At 41.1% G+C, this 25200-nt stretch overlaps 1 protein-coding gene across 1 annotated transcript in view; it reads left to right on the forward strand.

Annotated features, from left to right (window-relative positions):
* The window catches only part of PTCHD1 (patched domain containing 1), a 67369-nt gene that overhangs the window by 10350 nt on the left and 31819 nt on the right, over positions 1 to 25200 (forward strand). The window lies entirely within an intron of this gene.

A 25200-nucleotide genomic window follows, 5' to 3' on the forward strand; every position in this document is an offset into this window, starting at 1 on the left:
CCATCCAGTCCAACACTCTGTGTCACACAGTGGCCAAAAATGCCCAAGTGCCATCAGGAGGTTCACAAGAGGGGCTAGAAGCCCTTCCACTTTGTCCCCCCAAAGCACCAAGAATACAGGGCATCACTGCCCCAGACAGTTCTAATAATATGCTGTGGCTACTAGCCGCTGATGGACCTCTGCTCCATATTTTTATCCAATCCCCTCTTGAAATTGGCTATGCTTGTAGCTGCCACCACCTCCTGTGGCAGTGAATTCCACATGTTAATTACCCTTTGGGTGAAGAAGTACTTCCTTTTATCCGTTCTAACCCGACTGCTCAGTAATTTCATTGAATGCCCACGAGTTCTTGTATTGTGAGAAAGGGAGAAAAGTACTTCTTTCTCTACCTTCTCCATCCCATGCATAATCTTGTAAACCTCTATCATGTCACCCCGCAGTCGATGTTTCTCCAAGCTAAAGAGCCCCAAGCGTTTTAACCTTTCTTCATAGGGAAAGTGTTCCAACCCTTTAATCATTCTAGTTGCCCTTTTCTGGACTTTTTCCAATGCTATAATATCCTTTTTGAGGTGCACAGGCCAAATGTACCTCCACCCTAATGTCTCTCCAGCTACCACTTGAAGATGTGCTGCAGGCTCAAGCTCTGGTATGAAGCCCCTGTCCAACTTTCCTCTCTCAGAGGCAAGATTTTCCCTCCATTTTTCTGTCCCTGTCTGACTGACCTGTCTTAGTAATGTGTTTTCTTCTTTCCTTTCTCACCATGTCAAAGTATAATATTTTGGCTGTTTGCTCAGCCCAGGAACCTGAGGAAAGGATTGGGAGCCTCCTTTAATGTTAATGGCACTCAAGACATTTTTATATTCCAAATCAACAAAATATTGTATCCAACATATAGGGCAGGGGTGGCCAACGGTAGCTCTCCAGATGTTCTTTGCCTACAACTCCCATCAGCCCCAGCCAGCATGGCTGAGGCTGATGGGAGTTGTAGGCAAAAAACATCTGGAGAGCTACCGTTGGCCACCCCTGTTATAGGGGAAAGGTAGGGTTGCCAAATCCTACCTTCCTCGGTGAGGGAATCTGGTAGCCTCTCCTAGAGTCCTCAGCTGCATGCACAAAGTACACACAGCATTTTGATCTCACCCAGGAGTGACATCATTGCATTGCTGGCATAGCATGTGATGCTCTAGGTTTTGGGCAAAAACTCCATGTTTTTTTAGCTACAATACCACAGAGTTTGCCCCAAACCCAGAGCATTGTTGTGCGATGTGTCCAACGCAATGATGTCAGTTCTGAGTGACATCATCACATCAGGGACAGTGCACAATGACATCCCTGTTGGGTGTGGGGTTCCCCTGCTGGCCAGCTTTAGGCCAGCGGATAAGAACCTGGCAGATTAGGGGATCCCCTGGCTGGACTGGGGGCCTGGCAACCCTAAGGAAAAATCAGGTGAAACAAGGGGTTGAAATTTCTGAGGTAAAGCCAGTACAGGCACAGACTTCAATTCTTATGTTTCAGGCTAATGAGAGTTTCTTAAGATTCTCACAGTGACTTAAGTCTTTATGTTGAGAGGCTTTTGTTCCAGTGTTTTCCAAAAAAACTTCAGTACACTTTCTTTGAATATTCTCTAGCTCTTTTGGTTTCCAGAAAGCTGGTACACTCTTTTCAGTAACCAAACCCCTTCTCTTGAAACACCAGTACTCATATTGAGTTTTTAACTGACTCATAAGGTCTCTAAAGGCAATTTCTAACCACACTAGACCTGCACTCTTCAGAACTAACTCCCTGTTTGACTGGGAAGGGAATTTTCATATCTCTCTAGAAGATCTGTCCCCTTTCTTTGGCCTGAATGAGAGTCTCCATCTAACTATCTATTTGTCCTTGCCAACTCCCCTTAGTTTTCCTGTCTGTGTTAAACTTCTGTTGGTCAAGGCTGAATTCTGAATGCATTTTCCTTCTCAACATTCAGCTCTGAAATCTCTCTCTCTCCTCATCTGATGCTAACCATTCAGATTGCTTGGAGCAGTCCATCACTCAAGGCTTTGTTTCTGTAAAGAAACATTCTTCATTCTTCAGCTGTTTGTAAAGCACTTCTAAGCTTTAAGAAGTGCAGTGTGTCACATCTGGCATGTCTTTAGGAGGCAGATATAAGAGCATTTATGCAGTACATGTAGTATGAATTAGACTGAGATCTTGGTGCTGGAGGAAGCAAGGCCATTCTTATGATCTAATTTTGGAATTCTTCTTTGTCCTAATGGGAAAAAACTTACAGGCAGATGACTTGGGAGAATGAATTTAGATTTAGAAACCATGTGAGGGAAATTATTAATTCCTCTACATCAGCATCCTCATTCAGTGTCTTGTCATGAACAATCTTGCTCAGGTCTTGCAAGCTGAAGGCCATGGGTTCCTTTATTTAGTCAATCCATTTTATACCTGGTCCTCCTTTCATACTGCCTTCTACTTTCTTAGCATTACTGTCTTTTCCAGTGAGTCTTGTCTTCTCATGATGTAGCCAAAGTACAATGGCCTCAGTTTATTCATTTTTGCTTCTAGGGAGAATTCAAGTTGATTTGATCTAGAATCCACTATTTTTCCTATTGGGTAGTTGATAGTATCTACAAAACTCTCCTACCTATACTTAACATTAAAGAACTGAAAGTTCCCATCACTTGCGCTACTTTATTTTGTCTTGTACCTGTTCACAAGACTTTAATTATAGATCTTGCCAACTGGTTTACTATACACTGTGCTGAAAAAACTCAAAGGTCTTTTATAAAAGATGAATTCTGAGGTATGTATGACGTATGTGATTTAATTTGCACACATGTACTTTTTACATGGGTTATTCCAGGGGTTATTTTGTAGAAAAATATGTGGTGGAGCTCATCTAGGGATTGTTATGCAGCTGCACCTACTATTCAATAGACAAGGTGGGAAGGAGCAGGTAGAACTCTCAGAAGGGTTCAGGAGCTGTGCTCCTGTGAGCTTCCGCTGAATCTGAGGCCTTGGTTATTCTGCTGGTCATGAGAAAGGTGAAGCAATTCTTCAGGGATAGTAAATTCCTGACACCAAGGTGTGTTGCTTATCCATCTCCAATTCTGAAGAATCAGCTGTTTCCCACACATTTTCAGAGCTATCTTTCCAGCCATGCGGACTATTAATTTGCATAGCAGGGGAGCTGAAGTTCTCAAAATGATAAATCCTGTGTCCTGTAGCAATTCTGGACAGTTGTGTTGCTTAGTCATGGAACTGTTGCTCTTCATTCCAACATTCAACATTTTACAATTTTATATATGCTACAAAGATTATCTATCCTGTTCTGGATAGCCCAGGCTAGACCAATTGTGTCTGATCTTGGAAGCTAAGTAGGGTCAGCCCTGGCTGGTATTTGCGTGGGAGACCTCCAAGAAATACCAGGATCATGTCACAGAGGCCAACAATGGCAAACCACCTCTGAATATCTCTTGGCTTGAAAACCTTAAAGGGACTTCATGAGTCAGCTGTGACTTGACATCACTTTCCACCACCATACAAAGACTGTCCAGAATTGAAATTCATATCGGAATACTGCCGGTGTGATATAAATGTTGTGGTAATCCAGAGACACCTATCTATTTCCATAGAATCACATTTGGGTGACTAATAACACTTTCCATTGCATCTCCAGTGATTCCGACATTCACTGAAGTTACGAGCATTTGCATGTAAATGCTGATATTCATGTTAATTTCATATGTATGTGCACTAAGAAATTACATTTGTTCAGAAGTATTCGGAAGCTTCAGTTGGTGCAAATGATGCAACAAGATTGCTGATGGGCTCACACTACAGGGAATACATTTTCCCTAGCCTTAAAAGAATTGCACTGCCAGCCACTTTGCTTCCAGGCACAATTCAAAGAGTTAGTTATTTCCTTTAAAGTCCTAAACAGCATGGGAATACAGTACATAAAGGATTGCTTCCATCCATTTAAATCTAACCGGCAACTTAGATCAGAGTTGGAAGTCCTACATCATCTTCTGAAGTAAGGTAAATGGCCACTAGAGATTCTGTGGTGGCTGTAGAATACCTACCCCCTGTCATCTACAAGACCATTTCATGTGTGGAGTTTTAGGCGCCAAGTTAAAATGTTTCTGATCACTAAGGCATTTGATTCCAGTTGAACTTTGAGGGTTTTTCTTTAAACTTTTCCTTCAGTGTGTACTTATTTATGTGGTAAATTTTATACATTTCTAATGTTTCTGAATGAACTTTTAAAATTCAGATTACTATTGTTAGCCACCTCAAAAACTGTTTAACCAAAAAAATCTTTCCAGTAAACAAATAATATAAAACTATTGTTTTGCACCACTGTTAGAATCATTCATGGTTTTGTTGCTTATAGGGTCTCACATGTTAGTCCAAGTACCTTATTAAAAAAAAAAAAAGCTAACCCATTGGTAGTTACGTGACAGAACAATCATCTTGAACTCAAATGTTCACAAGTAACTAGGGCAGAATTACATAAATAGATTTGTTTTGGAACTGGCCTTTCTAATTTTGCCTTTGGGGATGAATGCCACTGGAAATGACATTTGCAACATTTCCTGCCCTCAAAGCTCTCAGGAGAAAATATTTATTTCTAATGAGAGAACCTGAGGTTCTCTAATAATGACTTCCCTATAATGACGTGGCTGCAGATGGCTCAGACTTTGTAAAGAAAAAAATACTACCCATCACAAGTGATTTTAACCCTACTTGCATCCTTTCTAGTTCTAACCACAGGGTGCTCTTTGTCCTTGGCCTCAAAGTCAATCTGTAAACAACAGAGGGCAAAATTTATAGTTGCGTGACAATGTCACAAGTGTCAGCCTGTCATATCCGCAATGTTTCTCTCTCTCTCTCTTTCTCTTTTTTTGTCAGATTACTCAGTCTGCTGAAACAAAATACATCCATCACGCTAATTTTATGTGGAGAGCTATTTATTGCCACATGTCTAGTGATACAGCATAATTCAGAGAAACAATGTACCACATTTCTCCACAAAGTAATGCAAACTAGGGTCTGAAAACAGTAGCAAGTAAACACACACACACATTTTGAAGTGGGCTAAAGAACAGGCAAGCTACAAATAATGTGTAAAGCACAGAAATGTTTTTATCATTCTCTGCTACCCAAATTACCCTGAGATAGTTTTCTACAAACCTAGCGTTAGTAAGAGATGAGTCCTAATCCTAGAGTCCCCAGAATTCAAATGTACCAGGATTTAGCAATGGCATATATTTTCATTTGAAAAGAGCAAGAGTCCAGTTACACCTTAAAGTCTAACACAATTTGTGGCAGGGTATGAGCTTTTGTGAGTCACTGCTCACTTCAGATGTGCTCACTTCTTGGTACTGAAGATGTGAGCAGTGACTTATGAAAGCTCATACCCTGCCATAAATTTTGTTAGTATTTAAGATGCTACTGGACTCTTGCTCTTTTCTGCTACTGCAGACAGACTAACATGGCTATACATCTTGATATTTTCAGTTGTGAGGCTCATTCTTTGGATTCCATGAAGCAATAATTAAAATCCTATTCTGAAAAATTGGGTCAGGTTGACTGGAGATGTGGGGTGAAATGGATAAGATGTAGATGTCAGTCTTCTTTAACTTCAGGCAACTCCATGTATTACTTAATATAGTCTGATGGCCTGTAGCAAACTATGCCCCACTGCTTGTAATTATTATAAACTGAAGTGTGTTTATTAGGGTACAGAGTCATTTTTACCCCCAGTTGTACTGACTAGGATAGTGAAATGAGCATATAAATTTAAATTGCCGAAATTGTATGTTTTAAAAAATTGCATTTGTCCTTGGTGTTTTTGCTCCAGTTCTTATCCTGTATTGCCAAAGGGAAATAATTAATGAAGTGTAGAGATTACTCTTTTCATTGCAGCTGTTGTCATGTTCATTGAAACGCTCAAGGCTTTTTAAAAAAATCTATTACCATATTTATTTTTAAGTTTATTTGATCCCCATACCATATTAATAGAGTAAAATGTTTGTGTGTGAAAAGAGAATATCTTTAAGAATGTGCAGAGTGTGTTTTTCTAACCATAGATATCAGCATGCAGCATTATAATTTTTTAAAAAATGTGCATTGGCTGTCTCACCACAGGTACCCAAAATCAAGGTTAAACAGGAGGATTTACTCTTTAGAGGACATCCAAGTGAAATCACTGAGGGGTCTTCCTGTTGTTTGGAGTAAATGTTAGATTGGTTAAACCCTGTGGTTTGGTGTTTGCTTGGAAACCTTTAGGTTTAATCTCTGAATTTTCTCTCTTATCTTGTTGGGTAGGTTATCTCTTAGTTTTAGTCTTTTACTTTTTGGACATAGTTTCAATTATAGCACCTTGGGATTATATAAAGGAATATTTCTAACCTTTCATGACAGGAATGTAATTTGTTTACTTAATTATAGTGTATATGAGGAGGGCGGGATATAAATGGAATTAAATAAATAAATAAATATAACTATAGTGTATATCAGGAATGGAACTTTGTCATAGGGAATTTGAAAGATTTCCCCCCCGACAAAGCTTCACTCAAAATGCATAGGGTTTTTACAACCATTAAATAGTCTTTCCTTTGCACCATTTAGCTTTTCATCTTTTCAACATGTTTTATATAAAAGGAGCTGCACAAATTTTAATATACTCTGTGGCATCATCCCAAATTTCCCAAGTAGTTCCACTTTGTGCATTATATCTGGCATTTGTGAATGAGGGGAGACTCCTTTTATTTTGTGTTCTGAAATATCTTGTTAATAGGGCTAAGCACAACACCAAATTCTCTATGGGTTTTTTTTTCTCTGTAGGCACCCACCACCACCACTAGGCTTCCCAATCCCCCCGCTTTTCCGGGAGGCTCCTGGGTTCCCAGCTTCATCCCCCGGTCTCCAGAAATCAGGAAGCGGGGGGGGTGGGGGGGTGGAGGGGGGGAGAACATACCTGAAGCGTTCATGTTGGTGTAGAGCTCCTGAGTCCTGAGCAGTTTGTAAAATTTCTGCCCCTTTAAGGCTGGGCAGGAAGGAGGAAACAGGAAGGGCTTCGGAGAACGGCCCCGCCCTTTCTTTGCTTTCGTTTTCAGAGCAGGCAGAGGGAAGAAGACCAAGTGCGGTAAGTGTTTGTTTGTGTGTGTGAGAGAGGGAGGGGGCAGGGAGGGGGGAATTCCCTGGTATGGAGGCCCTCCCCCTTCCTTTAGAAAGCGTGGGGGGGGGAGGGAAATGTCTACTAGGCACTCTATTATTCCCTATGGAGAACAATTCCCATAGGGAATAATAGGGAATTGATCCGTGGGTATTGAGGGCTCTGGGGGGGCTATTTTTTGAGGTAGAGGCACCAAATTTTTAGTATAGCATCTAGTGCCTCTCCCCAAAATACCCCCCAAGTTTCAAAACGATTGGACCAGAGGGTCCAATTCTATGAGCCCCAAAAGATGGTGCCCCTATCCTTAATTATTTCCTATGGAAGAAAGGCATTTAAAAAGGTGAGCTGTCCCTTTAAATGTGATGGCCAGAACTCCCTTGGAGTTCAATTATGCTTGTCACATCCTTGTTCCTGGCTCCACCCCCAAGGTCTCCTGGCTCCACCCCCAAAGTCTCCTGGCTCCGCCCCCAAAGTCCCCAGATTTTTCTTTAATTGGACTTGGCAACCCTAACCACCACTGCTACCTGTTTGTTTTCAGTTTTAGCTGCAAACTTTCAAATAACTACTCTGCTGAAGAATCTGAGGAAGGACTGAGTCATTGGAGAATAATGAAAGTGACTAGATGCAGAGGGGGAATCTTAGAGTGCTTGCAGACATAGATGATTTCAGTATAGAGAATGCTGCAAAAGTGCACTCACAATGTTTGTGTATAGATGGGCAGTCTCTTCTTCCAGATTGCTCTCTGAGGAACTGGCTCAGTGTGTTTACAGCAGAAGATGGCTGTGCACAGTGCTGATGGACTATAACATATTTGTAAAGCACTTTTCTTTCATCTACTCAAAATAGTTTCCAGGGTATACTGTAAACATTAAAACCAACAACAATAGATGCAAACAATCAGCACAACAGCAAATCAATTTTCAAAGGCCCTTTTAAATAGTTCAGCTTTATGTTTCCTAGAGATGACACTTCCTATACTTCTGTAAGCAACCCTTGAAGAGCTCAAGGACGAACTGAAACTGTCCTAACCTCCCTCAACATTGGGACTATTGTGATGAGCACTAGGGTTGCCACATCCAAATCAAGAAATATCTGAGGACTTTGGGGGTGGAGCCAGGAGCGAGGGTGTGACAAGCACAACTGACCTCCAAAGAGAGTTCTGACAATCACACTTTCAAATGCCTTCCCTCCATTTGGAAATAACAAAGGAAGGTGGACCTTCTTTGGGGGGCTCACAGAATTGGACCCCCTGGTCCAATCTTTTTGAAACTTTGGAGGGGGTATTTTGATGAGAGGCACTGAATGCTATGCTGAAAATTTGGTGCTTCTACTTTAAAAAACAGGCCCCCTTTCAACAAACAGCCTATTTCAAAAAACAGGGATTGCACATCTTTCAGATGCCTTCCCTCCATTTGGAAATAATGAAGGATAGGGGCACCTTCTTTTGGGGCTCATAGAATTGGACCCCCTGGTCCAGTCTATTTGAAAGCTGCCGGGGGTGGGGTGGTATTTTGATGAGAGGCACTGGATGCTATGCTGAAAATTGCTTCTATTTCAAAAAACAACCCCCCATGGAATTACTCCATGGGGTATAATGGAGTACTCAGCAGATATTTTCCTTTCCCCTCCCTCGCTTTCTGATAACCCTGATTAATGATTATCAAATGCAATGAAGATGAGAAGAATCTGAGCTCAAACTGTGAAATGGAAAAAATACAGCAATTCCTAATCTGCATGTGCATTTGTCCACATCTCAGTTATGCCAGGAGAGAACTACTACTACTACAGAGCCATGCATAAGAAAAATCATGCTAAAAATGAGCCATCTTTGTGGATTCCCCCCCCCCCACTAAAGGATTTGTGAACTAGCATAGGGTAGCCACCTATTTATGCACAGAGGCTAACAATTGTATAACAAATAGAAATCAACAGGTGACACTTTTGCTGGTAAGGAGGATAGAGGTAGGGAGATCTGGATTATTATGGAACCCCGCATATACAGAGTTGGCAAGTTCCAGGCTTGGCAAAAGGCTGTTATAAAGTTTGTGATGTCTCAGCACTTTACAGTTGTAGTCCCTTCTCTGACTGGGTATCTTCTTGATCTTTTTTTAAAAAAAATCTTCATGAAAATAAACTCTGAAGTTGGTACTTACATAAGGAAGTAGTGCTTACTTTCACTATTTCCCATACAGAAGATGAACCTGCATTACTATATTAAGCTTTATCCAACCAATTGTCCCCCCCTCCTCCCCCCCCCCCCCCCGGTACTCTGGAAACCCTGGCTTTTTTTCTTAGTGATAAGGATCCTAAGAACACTCTAGCAACTGCAAAATTTATCTCAGTCCTGTTAGCTCTTGCATAAAGAAAGAAAAGAAATAAGTGTCTTCTGCTGCTCAAGATTCGTGAATCAGTGAGCTTCTAAGGGTACAAAAGGAATGGAAGCTATGATGTCTACAATTCTTACTACTTAACTCCTTGCAGCAAAAGGGATATGCCTTGTATTTCATTGCACTAGAACAAAATCCTGAGAAGAGAAAAAGGGATTCCTGAAGAAACAACATCTGAGCTGTGAATGCGTGAAGTAAATAATTATGAAGGGAGGGAAATGCCCTTTTTGTTATGACATTTTATCATCAGATTCAGGCCTGGACCCCTGCCTGTTATAAGACCACATACTGGTGACTATGGGAACAATATGGATGGGTCCAGACCTCTGACCAGGTCATAATCAAATGGGAATTTGCCTCATTAATGTGGATCCTGTATTTAAGCTTTCTGCAACAGACAGGATTTTGCCATAGGAAGTAGCTCAGCACTGCTAGTGATAAAACTGAAATAGTCCTCACTTGGTCCCACCCTCTGCTGTGTTTTTGTCATACTGATGTGAATCAAACTCACCACTTCTTATCCCACTGGCATCCACAAGTCAATTTTATATGAATTAGATAAATGCTGAAATATTTTTGCTGTGCCAGTCACAATGCTGTTATGCAGTCCTGAAACTACCAATCTATTGCTTAGAATGTTGAGGGGCAGGGGGTTAGATATGTAGGAAAGGAGAGGAAGAGGCACCATCCAAGACAAAAACAGTATGAGGGGCTAAGTGAGAGGATGATGTAGCATTGGGACAGAAAACAAAACTACCTTCATGAGTGTGTATTGTCAGATAATAATTTGTTATGGTGCGACCGTCAACAGAGTTGCACTCTTCTAAACCCACTGATTATAGAGGATTAACTCTGCTTCACACTGCAGTGTTTGTGTATTACCTGTGAATTTACTGATTTGATAGGGACAGTGTTTAATTGCATGCTCTTCACCTACTATCTCCTTATATTCACCCCTTGCAGAGACAGCGTGGCATCGCAGCCAGGGAGGGAAAGAGGCCTGCGCTTCTTTGTCCTCATGATATCTGGCATACTGTGGGGCATTCTGTAAACACACCCTCTCCTCTAGGCCTAGCCTGCCATTCTGGAATGACCAGAGTTGGGGAGAGGGAAGAAAGAAGACTCAAATTCTGCTAGTCTCCTGGCAAGCTGTGGTAGGTTTGTTTGCAATTTAGCCGGTCATTTGTGGCAAGCAAGAATATATTGCTAAATAATGGAGAAAGAATGCTTTAATCAATAGTTGGAGTTGCTTCTTTTTCCTTTTAGGGATTCTATATGCCACAAGTAATGAATAGAGGTATGTATATAAATGCAGATCTTTCTTGTGAGGAAGAAGGGATATTGGCTGTTGCTTTTACATTGTAATGCTTTTGATTGTGATTTGTAAACCTCCTTGAGCCATGAGGGATGGCAGAATATACATATTTTAATGAATAAATATGGACAGGCAGAATAGCAACTTTCTGTGGGGAAGTTCTATGGATGCCAAGCCACTCTAGGCTGCCAGGGATGGGGATTGAAGTGCCAGAATCACACCAGGCACTAATGCTGAATAACACAAGTAGCGTCATGTGAAGCTCTAGGATTTGCAAAAACTCTATGGTTTTCTCTAGAAATAATGCCAGCATGCCAGCACAGTGCTGGTGCATGACCCCATTTATCCCCTCATTTTCTCTTGCTGGTGTTTGGGAAATTTGGCCTCCCCTTGTGGCCAAACTGGTCCAGCACTGTGGGTCAATATAAAATTACACAGAGGCAGCTTGTAAAATGCAAAAGGAAAAAAACTTATTTGCAGTCACAAAGGAGAGCCCCAAAGATGTGAGTAGGCATTCTCTGAACAAAAGCATGTGGCAATTGTATACAGTCTTAAGTATACATGTAATTTTTACCAAACATATTATGAAAAGCAATGAAACATAGCAGTTGATACCTTTTTTTTTGTTCTTGTGGTTTCCTGTTATTGTTCTTTGCAGAATATTTTTGTACAAGAGAAACTTTCACACACACGAAATAACATGCTTTCATCCACTTTCAATGTACTTTGCAACTGGATTTTACTATGTGAAATTGCAAAATACACTTGCAAACGGTCACTGAAGTGAATTGAAACTGCATTATTTAGCATGTGTGAAAGCATGTGTGAAAGCACCTACTAATAACCCCAGGAAAGAATCTCTTCATTTCTCTTTCACCCTGCTAAAATTGCAAAGTCTTGCGCTATTTTATTTCTCATGTTAAGCAAAGTAAATGTGACTGTAATGTGAAAGGCATGATGGGCTCCCAGTTTTGTTCTGTTTGGATGAGACAAAGACCTGCACACAGAGGCCTTCACACAGCCTTTCCCCTTTAGTGGTGTTCAGGGCTTTTTTTGAGCAGGAACACAATTCCAGCTGACTTGGCATCAGGGATGTGTGGCCTATTATGCAAATGACTTCCTCCTGGGCTTTTTCTACAAAAAAAGTCCTGTGTGAAACAATGGTGATTTCAGCCTAATATGATAATGGTGATACAGCCTAATATGCAAATGAGTTCCTGCAGGGCTTTTTCTGCAAAAAAAAAAAGCCTGGTGGTACTTCATATGCCAGCAGTCAATACAGAGTACTGCCAGGTGCTCTCCAGCTATAGTGAAAGCCATGGCAATTCTAGGATGTTCATCCATTCTCTGACTAATTTGCAAGTAAGGCTTATGAGTCTTTTTTGTCTTGCTTCAGCTTAGGACAATGCTGCCAACTGGATTTATCTTCCTTCTGAGAATATGAAGGAAAGGATGGTTAGCCATGACAACTGCTTAAACTGAGAATAACCAGACCATTTTCCACTCCCATTAGCTCCATTCCCTGGAGCCAAGCTGAACAGCAAGCAGCAGGGACTGGCTTTAACAACTGGAGGTTGTCTTCCATTCATATAGGTTACTGTGAATACTGTGCTATAAACTTTTTTTATATATATAAAGAGAGGTATTAAAATATTCAATAGCAAGACTGCATGATGAAGGCTGTAGAAATGTTGCATGTTTCCCTCCCAAATCCATATTAATCTTTGTCAGTTAATTATCCATGAGTGCACTTCCAGTCACTGACGCCCATTAGAATAACCATCTTGTTGTTGAAAGATAAATGGGAAAGAAATAGATGATAAGTTTTTATAGTCTTGAATGTTTGGTGAAAATTGTCTGGCCTAAGGTGGGTTTTGGATGTGTCAGCAACCCAGGCCATATTAAAGAAGAAGGAGAATTGTTTTTATACCCTATTTTTCTCTACCCTAAGAATTCTGAGTGGCTTACAATCACCTTCCCTTCCTCTCCCCACAACAGTCACTTTATGAGGTAGGTGGAGCTGAGAGAGTTCTGAAAAAACTGTGGTTGGCCCAAGGTCACCCAGCTGGCTTCAAGTGGGAATCAAAGTAGGGAGTCAAACCCAGTTCTCCAGGTTAGAGTCCACCACAATGGCTGTCAGTCACACATAGGGTTGCCAAGTCCAAGAAATATCTGGGGACTTTGGGGGTAGAACCAGGAGACTTTGGGGTGAAGCCAGGAGACATTAAGTGGAGCCAGGAGCAAGGCTGTGACAAGCATAATTGAACTTCAAAGGGACCACACACCTTTTAAATGCCTTCACTCCTTTAGAAATAATGAAGGATAGGGGCACCTTCTTTTCAGGCTCATAGAATTAGACCCCATGGTCCAATCTTTTCAAAACCTGGAGAGTTTTTTGAGGAGAGGCACCAGATGCTATGCTGAAAATTCGGTGCCTCTACCTCAAAAAACAGCACCCCCAGAGCCCCAGGTACCCGCAGAACAATTCTCTATTATACCCTATGGGAATCGGTCTCCATAGGGAATAATGGAGTGTCCAGGAGATATTTCCCTCCCCCCAGCCCCCACTTTCTGATGACCCTGAAGTGGGAGGAGGGCCTCCAAACTGGGGGATCCCCTGCCCTCACCTGGGGATTGGCAACTCTAGGCACACACTGGCACTCATGCTGGCACACTGGGGACTCTTGTTGGCACTCATGCTGAGACACGTGTCACCAGTCATGCTTTCTTTTGTTAGTTTTCACACACTGAAATAGACACACAAATGCAAAATCTTTCACCCCTAGGGTTGCCAGGTCTGACTCAAGAAATATCTGGGGACTTTGGGAGTAGAGCCAGGAGACTTTGGGGGTAGAACCCAGGAGCAAGGGTGTGAGAAGCACAACTGAACACCAAAGGGAGTTCTGACCATCACATTTTAAGGTTCTGCAGGCCTTTTAAATGCCTTCCCTCCATTTTGAAATAATGAAGAATAGGGGCACCTTCTTTTGGGGCTTATAGAATTAGACCCTCTGGGGGAAACTTGGAGGAAAATTTGGTACCTCTTCCTCAAAAAAACAGTCCCCTCCAGAGCCCCAGATACCCACGGATTTATTCTCTATTATACCCTATGGGAATTGGTCTCCATAGGGTATAATGCCCAGTGGACATTACCCTCCCCCCCACCACTTTCTCATAACTCTGAAGTGGGGGGAGGGCCTCCAAACTGGGGAATCCCCTGCCCCCACCTGGGGATTGGCAGCCCTACCCAAGAACACACAGCTCTCTTTATTCCCGTCTAATTAAAATCCTCTGCAATAGCAACAAGCTTCTACTTCTCAGGCTATTACTGCATGTTCCTACACATGAATACTGCTGCAGTTCCACAGGGCCTGTAAGACAGAGCTGTTCCACCAGGACTTCAACTGAGGTGGTGGATGTTTTGTCAATCTTTGGTCTCCTTGATGAAATAATTCTGTCGAGTCATCTGTTTTATACCTTCTGGAGGATGTGTGCGAGGAGTGGATGCAATTTATTTATTTAATGAAATAAATAAAAATATGAAGACTGATCTCCCCCATATTAAGCCCTGAGAGCAGCAGCTTTTAGAAAGGAGCACAATGAAAAGAGCTGAAATGACCTCATGTCCCATGTGGAGGAGATCATAGTGTTCTGTGTCACAGCTGACACTCCAATATGGATTGGAGAATGGATTAGAAATTAGAAGAGGAAATCATCCCATAACACTTTAGCAGAGAGGGCTCTAGCTGGCTTTAGGTGCACATCTTTTTGGAAAGCACTTGTATCAATTGCCTTTTTAAAAAATATGCATAGAGAGAACATATAAAATCAGTATTGCGGGGGGGGGGGTTGTAAGAAAGGCTGATTCCAGCAGGTGAGTGTGGTCTTTTCCTTCACAGAATGGAGCCACAGGTCTGAATCCTTCCACAGAAAGAAAACGAAAGGGTGCCTGAGAAGGAGCAGTGATTTTACTGTTACCCTCTCCTGCTGCAGCCCCCCCACTGTGTTGTTCCTGAGGGTTCACTGACCACTAGGAACATTATTGGAGAGTGGCTCAGCAGGTTGAGAATCACTGAATCAGGAGGGGAGAATCACTGAAAATTGCTGCCCCTTCTTAAGAAAACGTAAGGGCTCTTGAGGTTTATTAACTGCCTTGTTAAATATAAGACAAAATTTCTAATATCTCTGTCTGTTCTACTATTTAGTCCAAAAGTATGACTGTAATGGAGGTGTGCTGTATAGATTATTTTGCATAATTATTAATCTAAGCCTGTGTAATGTCAACTGAACTGTGATAATTCCCATTACTAAAACCAGAAGAAGGTTTAAGGAGATCTTTGGCAATAGGTGTGGCTAAAGAGCTGAGTCCAAATGGTAAAGCTTATTTATGCTGATTGATAACTACAGGACAGAGTTCTTCAAGGGGATATTTTATTAAGTTCTTTGGAGATCTTAAAGGGCTATTTTTATTTATTAACTTACCAAAAATGCAATTCAAAGTAACATCAAGTTAACCCAACATGACTAAAATAGTGGTTGACAACTAGACAGGGCTGATGGAATAGCTGCACTTACTACCTTGACTACATTCTGCCTGAACTGAAGGGGAAATGGGGGAAATGCAGGTCATGTTTTTGGAAGCTTGCCCCTTTTTTCCTGAATCTAGGAAGAGCACTAGGACTAAAAGTCTCCTTTTAATCACTACTCCTCAGAAGGGCTTAGTTTCCTTCCCCCTTAGCTCCCTTCCCTTCCCTTCCCTTAGTGGTGGACCAACTAAGTGGTGGATGATGGCCCTTGGGCTTCACACTGGATACTGTGAAACTTCTCTTCCTAAAGAAGAGACTTCAGATAGCAACAATAGCAGAGGAGGGAGAAAGAAGGGTTTGGGTTGTAACAAATTTGAAAAACATATTAGGTATTTTAAAGAAAACCATGTTTACTGCCTGTTTTAGGACAGGGTGGAAAGTGTGTGTCATCCTGGCAGCTTGTAATGTTGTGCAATCCACACTGCTGCGGTGTTTTAGTGAGATTGCAGTGTTCTTGTGTCTAAAGTTATTTATACTGAGAAAGCTCCTAAATTATGAGCAATGACTAAGCAGTGCCAGCCGCTCCCTCCCCCTTTTTTGCGTCTCAGTTCAGAGTTCCTTGTGCAGATTATTCTTTTATCCCTTTAATCTTCCTTCCTGAGCTTTTTTCCAAAAATCACTGTTTGTTGATCAAAATTATATGGGGAAAAATAAAACTGGCCAAGCTGCTTTGCAGCACCGTTTTCAAATCCAGCATTCCCATTTAACAATTCTCTGTCGATTAAGTGTGCATTAATGCTGCCCCAATTAAGCATTTTCACTGTCATTAAACTAAAAAGTTTCCCAGGGAATTCTTTTAATATACTGTGTCCAAATGGATTAGCATATAATATAGTAACTCACATTTATAACACCTTACATGTTTTGTATCAGACAAAGAAACAGGCACTGAAACAAATTCCTTTAAAATGAATTATTGAGACTGAAATAATGAAGTATTTAAAAGTCTGTCATGAAAATGGTCTGCCATGAAAACGTTTTAATGTGACATCACCCCAGAGTCGGAAGCAACTGGTGCTTGCACAGGGGACTACTTTTACCTTTATTCAGTTTTCACAATTGGAAGAGTTGGGGAGGGGCAGACTGTTCACAGGGGGGACTGAAGGAGCAGAGATAACCTTTCAGGTCAAAATGAGTCCACAAGTGTTGGAAGTTGTTCCATTTTGCCATAATAGGCAGTGTCACAGAGAAGCAAACACTTCCAAAGAGAGGAAAGCAGCAACCACTGATGCACCTAGGGTGGCCACCTGTTCATTTTTTCACCTGAACAATTTTGAAAATGAAAATCTATGTCCAGTCCAAGCTTAGCTGCTTCAAATCCAGGAACAGCTTTAGAAGACCTTTTATTTGTGCACCTCTGCACTGCTTAGAAGCCCTGAGGAGAAAAGAGAAAGATGGCTGAGGGGGAAAGGAGCAGATTGGTGTCCCCCCAATAGGGTTGCCAGCCTCCTGGTGGGGTCTGGAGATCTCCCACTTTTACAACTGATCTTCAGCTGGCAACGATCAGTTCCCCTGGAGAAAATGGCTGCTTTGAAGGGTGGACTCTATGGCATTGTACCATGTTGAAACCTTTCCCAGTCCCAAACCCCACCCTCTCTGGATTCACCCCCAAAGTCTCCAAGTATTTTCTATCACAGACTTGGCAACCCTCCCCCCCCCCCCACAAGCTGCCACAAGGGCTCAAGATGCTATACTTGGTAGTACAAATCAGTGGTAAGAGAGAGAAAAGGTTAGGTCATGCCAGTAGAAGCTCTGAGGGGATAGAATAAGGCAACTGCCACAAACAATCCATTATTTCACTGGTCATGCTTAATTTTCCTTCAGGGCCAGTTAAGAATGTATGTCTACTTGGTTCTGCATTTTGCAGGCAACACTGGCCAGTTGCCTCTGGAAGATTAGCAATGTGGCATGAAGGCAATGTGGCTCCAGGCATGTGGCTTCAGAGATCTACAGACTTGGGGGTTCCATTTAGATTCCATGGCTAAGATCTGTTGACAGACCTGTCCTCTATGAATTTGTCTCATACTTTTTTAAAGGGTCTGCCATGTGGTCCTTATATGTAAAGTGTGTGTCAAAATCTAACAGTTGCTTCTCTTACAGAAAAGCAGCATCAAAAGAGGGTAATTTTTAGTGGGAAAATAATCACCGGAAGGAAGTGCATCATTATCCCCCTTTGGCTGCTTTTCTCTTGCAAATTCACTTCCCTTGCAAACTAGTTGCTTCCCCCTCCCCCATTGAAAGAAGATATTCTGTAAAAATAATATTGGTATTAAGTAAATAAGCCTTTACTTACAAAATATCACAGAAAGTATAAGAGCAACATATGAGGAATTGACCTGTGAGCACTTGGTTCTGCTAGATCCTTCCTATCCATACCTTTCAACTCTCTGTCATTTTGGAGGTCTTCCTGCATAGTTATTTCATTATTTTCACATTTGTACATTTTGTATATCCTATCTTCTATCCTATATCTGTTTCTTTTTAAGAAATCTTATAGAATAAAATTGTATACATTTAATGGCTTGGTACCAGTGAACCACAAGTAGAATCTTGCACTTGTGCAGTATTTTGTGCAACAGCTACTGCTTTCTGTCTTCTAAACTGTAATGCCCCAAAATTGGTGGCATGTGATCTTGCACAAGCAGAAATGTAAATGAGGATACAGCAAGTCTGACTAGCACATGCGGCTACCGTGGTCTTTTCTTTGCACTTCTGTGTGCACAAGAATTCTTTAGCACAACTGCAGAATGTTGCAATGGTAATAACCATGTTTGTTAGTTACAGCAAAACGTAAGCAGGAGTCATGTGGCATCTCAAAGATTAAAGGTAGAGGTGATCCCCTGTGCAAGCATCAGTCGTTGCCGACTCTGGGGTGACATTGCATAGCAATGTTTTCACAGCAGACATTTTACGGGGTGGTTTGCCGTTGCCTTCCCCAGTCATCTATACTTTACCTCCAGCAAGCTGGATACTCATTTTACTGACCTCAGAAGGATGGAAGGCTGAGTCAACCTTGAGCCAGCTACCAGAGCTTTAGAATATATTTTAAACTACTCAAAAAGCACAAAATATATAAGCAATAAATGACTCTTTTAAGTTATCTCAAAGCAGAACCCATTTAAAATTATATTAGGACACCATATCAGCATCCCTATTCTCAAATTATGTTGCTTTCCTTCTCCTTAACCAATCTTCCTTCCTAAAATATAGGTACAATGGTTTAGTACATCCAGTGCAGTCTGAAAAATACAGCAGAGTTGAAACCTGTTGGCAGCTTTAGGGGGCTTAGGGTCAGAACTGCGGCAATATTTATTTATTTTATTAAAATATTTGTACCCTGCCTTTCCTCACAGACAGGTGCGGTTCAAGATAAGAGAGAAAAGTATAATAATTCCAAAAGAAGGAGCATGTGAAAGGTTTCTCATTTTTAAAAGCATAGATCTTGTTAAGAAATGGTAAATAATTAAGCTTGATGTGCATTGCAGACTTATAATGTATACAGATACATTGGCATACTGACAGCTGTCAGTAAAATCAAAGCAGGTTTTCTAAATAAGCAATTGGAGGGTTCCACACTTTCCAAAGTTAATATATCATATTTGGCTTTTTAACTGTCTTCATTTGCAAAGATGGCTCCTGCACACTAAAGAAGCCCCCAAACCTTAATACTCTGTTTTCCTTATTTTGTATAGCCCAGCCTATGGCATTTTAGCTGAAATTTCCAAAGGTAAAAACATGTTGTGTTTGTAAAGGGGAATTGAACTATCAAGGCAATTTAATAACAGAGCAGATTCATAGGTTGTGATCAGATGGGCTTTTTGGCCCCACTATAGCCCCCCATCCCCAGATTTAATGTGCACAATCACATGTGCAACCTACTCCCTGCAGCCTGCTCATCCTTACTTTGTAGTAGGATGACTTCCACATGCATTAAAGAACCACTGGGAACTTCCCGGTGGCAAGTCCTTACCACACCTCCGTGATGCATTTCCCACCATATGATTGGCCCAGGTATGCCATGGACATGCCATGCATGTGTAGGAGTGGTGTGAATACTCCTCTTACTGCGCATGTGGTCCATGCCTGCTGATTTGATTTATTGGATTTATACCCCACCCTCCCCGTCGAAGCAGGCTCAGGGCAACTCACAATACATAGTAAAATACAATAGAACATTTACGTTAAGAACATTACAATTAAACAATTTAAAATAATTTGGTGCTAATTGCAATGCAGTTTAAAGTTTAAATATGGTGTTCAGTGATCTTAAGCATCCATTGCTGGGTGGGTGCCATCTGATTGCCACAGCACATCTCTAACTTGGGTGGCTTTTTAAAAGCCAAGAGACTCCTGTGGCAATTGTCTTGTCTGATCCCACTCATAGTCAATACAATTTATAACCTTGTTATGTATTTTGACAGACTTCTTCCAAAAATAATGGGAATGTGATATGATACTATATGTGATAGCATGTTTTAATTTTCTAGATTTGGGATATTTCATTCATTTGGCATAACTTAACTAACATAATGCATTAGCAGGTCATATCCATACCCAGATAATATTGACATAAACCAGAATATTGTCACATCCTTTTTGCTCCAATAGCTTGTCCATTTTTTCAGCCCTTAGCAGTAGAAGAAATTTTATTAGGTGCTGACAAGAGCAACATTCGTAGCTTTGCTAGAGATGCAGATGAATATACTGAATTAAAGATAAAACAGCTGCAAATGCTGAAGTGCCTCTCTCAAAATGTATCCCTGAACTATAAAATGCTATCTATCAAATACTTTTAACTGAGCCCTTTGAAAATAAAATCAATCCGTATATACACCTTGGCTTTCCTCCAATTGCTAAGGATTTAGGGCAGCCCTTTTCAGCTATTTTGAGGTGGTAGTTAACTAGAGACCAACTTGAGGCAATACATTTCCAACTGAGTAGAGTACTTACAATCCAAAGGGAAGCGTCAGGAGAACCATGTTTAAAATTGCATACAGAACTATCTAATTGATAACCCCCCAAGAGTACTCAATTTGAACCTATTGTCTGTCATCTGTTTTTGTTAATCCAGTGAAAACACACCACATCTGGGGAGCTGTAAAATAATATTCCAGACTTTGAACATCATTTGACAAAAGGCTTCTGCAAGGTTAAACATTTTATTTGGGATTTATGTCGAAGCAACATGTCTGAATCAACATCTGCCACTGTAATCAACATTTTCTAATGTAAATAAAGGATGAGGGACCACTCCTGCACCAGAATCCAGGCTAGAATCCCTAGGGGTTAAAGCATTTTTGGCTCATCTCCTGGATTCAGTGCTTTCCAGTGCATTTTGACTCAAACCAGAAAATACCAGTGAGCCCTACACTGCAAGAACAAGGTAATGTTCTTCCCTCCTTATCTTAGAACATGAGGGGTTTTAAAGAACTTTAGTTTGAGAGTGAGGGGAATAGGATGTGGTTAACTATCAGATACAGTGAGAGTTTAACACAGCTGAGGGACATAGACAACACAAATGCACACACACCTGTCAGTCTCACATGTAGGCATGTTTATGTATTTTGCGAAACTCCATGCTTTTCAGTCTCACTGGACTTCTCTGGACTCACTGCAGAGGCAAGTGGCCATCTTCATCAGTTCCACCTATGCTTCTTCAGAAAAAAATAGTGCCTTGGATTCAGTGGTAAACTCCACTGACAGAAGGGACTTCCTGCAGCAGATTGCAACTTTCTTGCCTCTTTATTTCCACAACAGCCCCTTGAAATAATGTCCCTGGAACACAGAGGACCACCTAGGATTAGCATGAAGTCCCATTGCAGTCACAGGTCTGTAACAGAAGGGATGAATAGGCACAAATGGCCCTCTGTTCCATTCATGGAAATCCAACAGTGGATCCAACCCATTACTTACGCTCCAGTTTTTGGTCTGCACATACGATCTTTTTTTTAAAAGAAGCATTGGTGAAATTGATAACAATTCCCTGCTTCCCTTGACAGTTCAAAGAAGTTTGTTAAAACTTACCAGTCCATCAGTTTAATCAAGTTTCTTGCACCAGCTGAAGAAGAGAGGAACTGTTCTTGTCAATGTCGCTAGTGCTTTTTAAAAAGGAAATATTTTCTTGTACTGCCACATTGGTTTACACACATGCCCTCTAATAATAATAATAATAATAATAATAATCTTTCCCTTCTTCAGAAAAAAATAGTGCCTTGGATTCATTGGTAAACTCCACTGACAGAAGGGACTTCCTGCAACAGATTCTGTAGACTACATTCTCCACATTGCACACTTTGCAAATGCCACACTGGACAGACTACCCTTCTACCCAACCATCTCAGATGCAAGCAAGATGGTGATGATTGAGTGAATTATGGAAGCCATTCCATAGTGCATGATTTAAATAGATCATTTTTAATGGCAGAACTATGGAGATTAATCATCCCTCTCTGCCTTCTAAATGCAACCTCCTGACCTATCTAGTCATTGGTCAGCTTTCCAGAAATGACTGTTGTGGTGGAGGGGAGATAAATATTCATGGATCTTGTGCCCAAGGGTCATTAAATCCAACCCCATGAGAGACCTTCATGTTGATTATAGTCACTATTCCAGATAACACCAGTAATACTACATCTGCCAGGTTTACTATTCTTTTCAAAATATGAGGGAATATCTTATTAACTTGCTCACTGGTGCCAAGTTCAGAACATAAGAACATAAGAGAAGCCATGTTGGATCAGGCCAGTGGCCCATCCAGTCCAACACTCTGTGTCACACAGTGGCCAATATATATATATACACACACACACACACTGTGGCTAATAGCCACTGATGGACCTCTGCTCCATATTTTATCCAATCCCCTCTTGAAGCTGGCTATGCTTGTAGCTGCCACCACCTCCTGTGGCAGTGAATTCCACATGTTAATCACCCTTTGGGTGAAGAAGTACTTCCTTTTATCCATTTTAACCTGACTGCTCAGCATTTTCATTGAATGCCCACGAGTTCTTGTATTGTGAGACTAAGTTCAGGAGTAGTTTTACCAATTGACTACTTCCAGCTGGTTATCTTCCACCACTGTGCTTGCATTTTTGCCACCACTGATGTTCACAGCAGGAGGAAAAGTGGGAATGTGATACAACTTTTGGGTTATCCTCTAAGAATCCCTCTAATCTCTTTAGCTTTTACCATGGAGAGAGGGGTTTCCTAGAGTGCAGTCTGGAATTGACATCTCTCATTCTCAACAACATTGGAATCAGGACAAAATAGGAGTCGATTGCACCTTTAAGACCAACTTCGTTTTATTCAGAACATAAGCTTTCGTGTGCATGCATACTTCTTCAGATGAGGAATGAGGTACAGTAAGCAGAGCCACATATTGAAAGCAGGAGTTGTGTTGGGGAGGCACCAGAGCATGGAAGAAGGGAGGGAGAGGAAATACACCTCAGTCCCCTGTTGGCCCATGGTACATCAGCCCTTTAAACTTTAAAGGGCCATCATTTTATATCAGGCAGAAAACCTGGAAAGCCAATGGGGTGGGATGCCCTTCCTCCCCTTCCTCCATTCCTGCTGCCTGAGGGGTGGGGAGGAACTTCAAAAGCTATCATTTTAATTTCCTTCAGAAAGGGCATGGCTACTATTTTCACAACATTGGAAGTATTGTTCTGATATTTATTAAAATGGATATTTTCCCAGACATAATTTTCTGGAATGGTAACAATACTCCTAATATTTAATAAAATTATAATCATGCTTTTCCTGACTTTCCAATATGGAAATAAAATGATCACTTTAGAATTGCTCACAGCTAACAGGGACCATGAATGAATGACTGATTTTGTATACGCCTTCAGAGGTCCAGAGTCTCCAATTCCAGTATAAATATTAATTATGCAGGCTCTGCTTCAAAAAGGGATAGGCTGCAAACAAAGAGTTGTGTGGGAAATTATTCCAGCACTGAGCAGGCCCTGGCATTACAGTGTGAATGTTTTCTGGCTCACATCTATTTTTTACCCCCAGCAGAGCCTAAATTTCAGCATCAGCTACTGCTCTAACTTCCCTAATACAGAAACCACTGAGAGATAATGACTTAATTTGTATTATCTGAGGTGGTCACACTAGTTAGAAGAGTCATTGGTACTGGAATGTGTTTATTTATTTAAACATTTTACAAGACTCAATGGTGGTTTTAAGAGCTCCTTTAACAAGTTTTGATAAAATTGCTATGCATGATCCATTCAAAATGTTCTGGGGATTCTCCCTTCATCTCTGTTTAAGGAACTCTTAGATGTAGTCTTGCATGGTTCTGTATCTTTTTGAGCCTTTATGGATGCTCCACTGTTCTGTTCAGTGTACAATGGTTTGTGCTGTCCAGCTACTGGGTTTGTGCTGGGTTTCCTGCTCCTTGTGTCCTTCTCTCCAAGGTACTTAGGGTGAGTCCAACCTCAGTCCTTTCTTGGACCTTGCTTATTTCCTTATAATGTTTTTATCCTGCCCCAGTAAAACTGTTTGCTTTGTTCAAGCTGGGTTATCATAACTGCATGGTCCATAGTATTATAATCCACTGAAAGGTCTATGGTGATCAAGAGAACAAATTATTCTGGCTATATCTAGCTCCTGTTTATAAAGCAAGGTCATTTCTTATAACTAGGCCAGAAGCTTAATTAATATGGGTCAAGGAAGTGCCACCATTTGGCCTGTTACCTTCCCTAAAATTGGAAAATTTGAATCAGGATGCAAGCTGGTTCAGGTGTTCTTTTAAAAAGATTTATTCAGGAACAGGCAGATAATTGCTTCCTTCCTTGCTAGGGAGGAGAGGAAGCATATATATTCCAGATGGTATTGTAAATAAAAAGCTCCTGTTTTATTACTTTATTTAAAAATTGCAGATAGCCACGCTGTTCCAAAGAAAAAATGGGAAAAGACAAGCCACATAATACCTCTTATTAGTACCCACCATAATAACCCAGACCAATGTAGAAGGTTTTGAATTTTTGAGAACTTGTTTTTGGACTGGAGGTTAAAGGGTAGGATGTACTTCATCACCTAATTTTACATGGTGGTTTAGGTATGTGGTTTAGTTGTAAGAACAGCAGACTCTAATTTGGAGAACCAGGCTTCTTTTTCTACTCCACATTAAGCCCAGTGGGTGACTTTGGGCCAGTCACAGTTCTCTCAGAATTCTCTCAGCCCCTGTTGTGGAAAGAGGAGGGGAAGGAGATTGCAAGACATTTTGAGACTCCTTAACGTAGAGAAAAGTGGGATATAAAAAAGCCAGCTGTTTTTCATTTATTTATACCCCAATTTTATCCCCAGTGGGGGTCTTGAAACAGTTAACAATACAAAGGAAATAGTGCTACAGACACAAAATAAGAAAAGGAGGGGGAAGATTTCTGAGTGCACAGCTGGTGCTCTCACTGCTAGATGCATATTCTACCCAGCTCTAGACCAAGAGCTGAAGGACACAGGTTCTTTGGCTCTTGACCTTCATCTTGCACTTCTGAGCATGCCTAGGCTACATGTGTGCAGTGAGAAGAAAGAGCTCAGCAAGATGTTGTTCAGCTGCTGATAGGTAGCAGGATCTCCCACTATACATCCATTGTCAGAGGAACATAGAATGTCCTGCAGATTTTAATAATGCAACTAATCTAAATGATGTTCATAATTTTGTTATTTTATGATAACGTTTGTGTTATATGCTTAATCCATAACAACCCCTTTTGTTTGTAGTAAAGAACTTGC

Source organism: Heteronotia binoei, chromosome 3, assembly GCF_032191835.1.
Source record: "Heteronotia binoei isolate CCM8104 ecotype False Entrance Well chromosome 3, APGP_CSIRO_Hbin_v1, whole genome shotgun sequence".
Classification (NCBI taxonomy): Eukaryota; Metazoa; Chordata; class Lepidosauria; order Squamata; family Gekkonidae; genus Heteronotia; species Heteronotia binoei.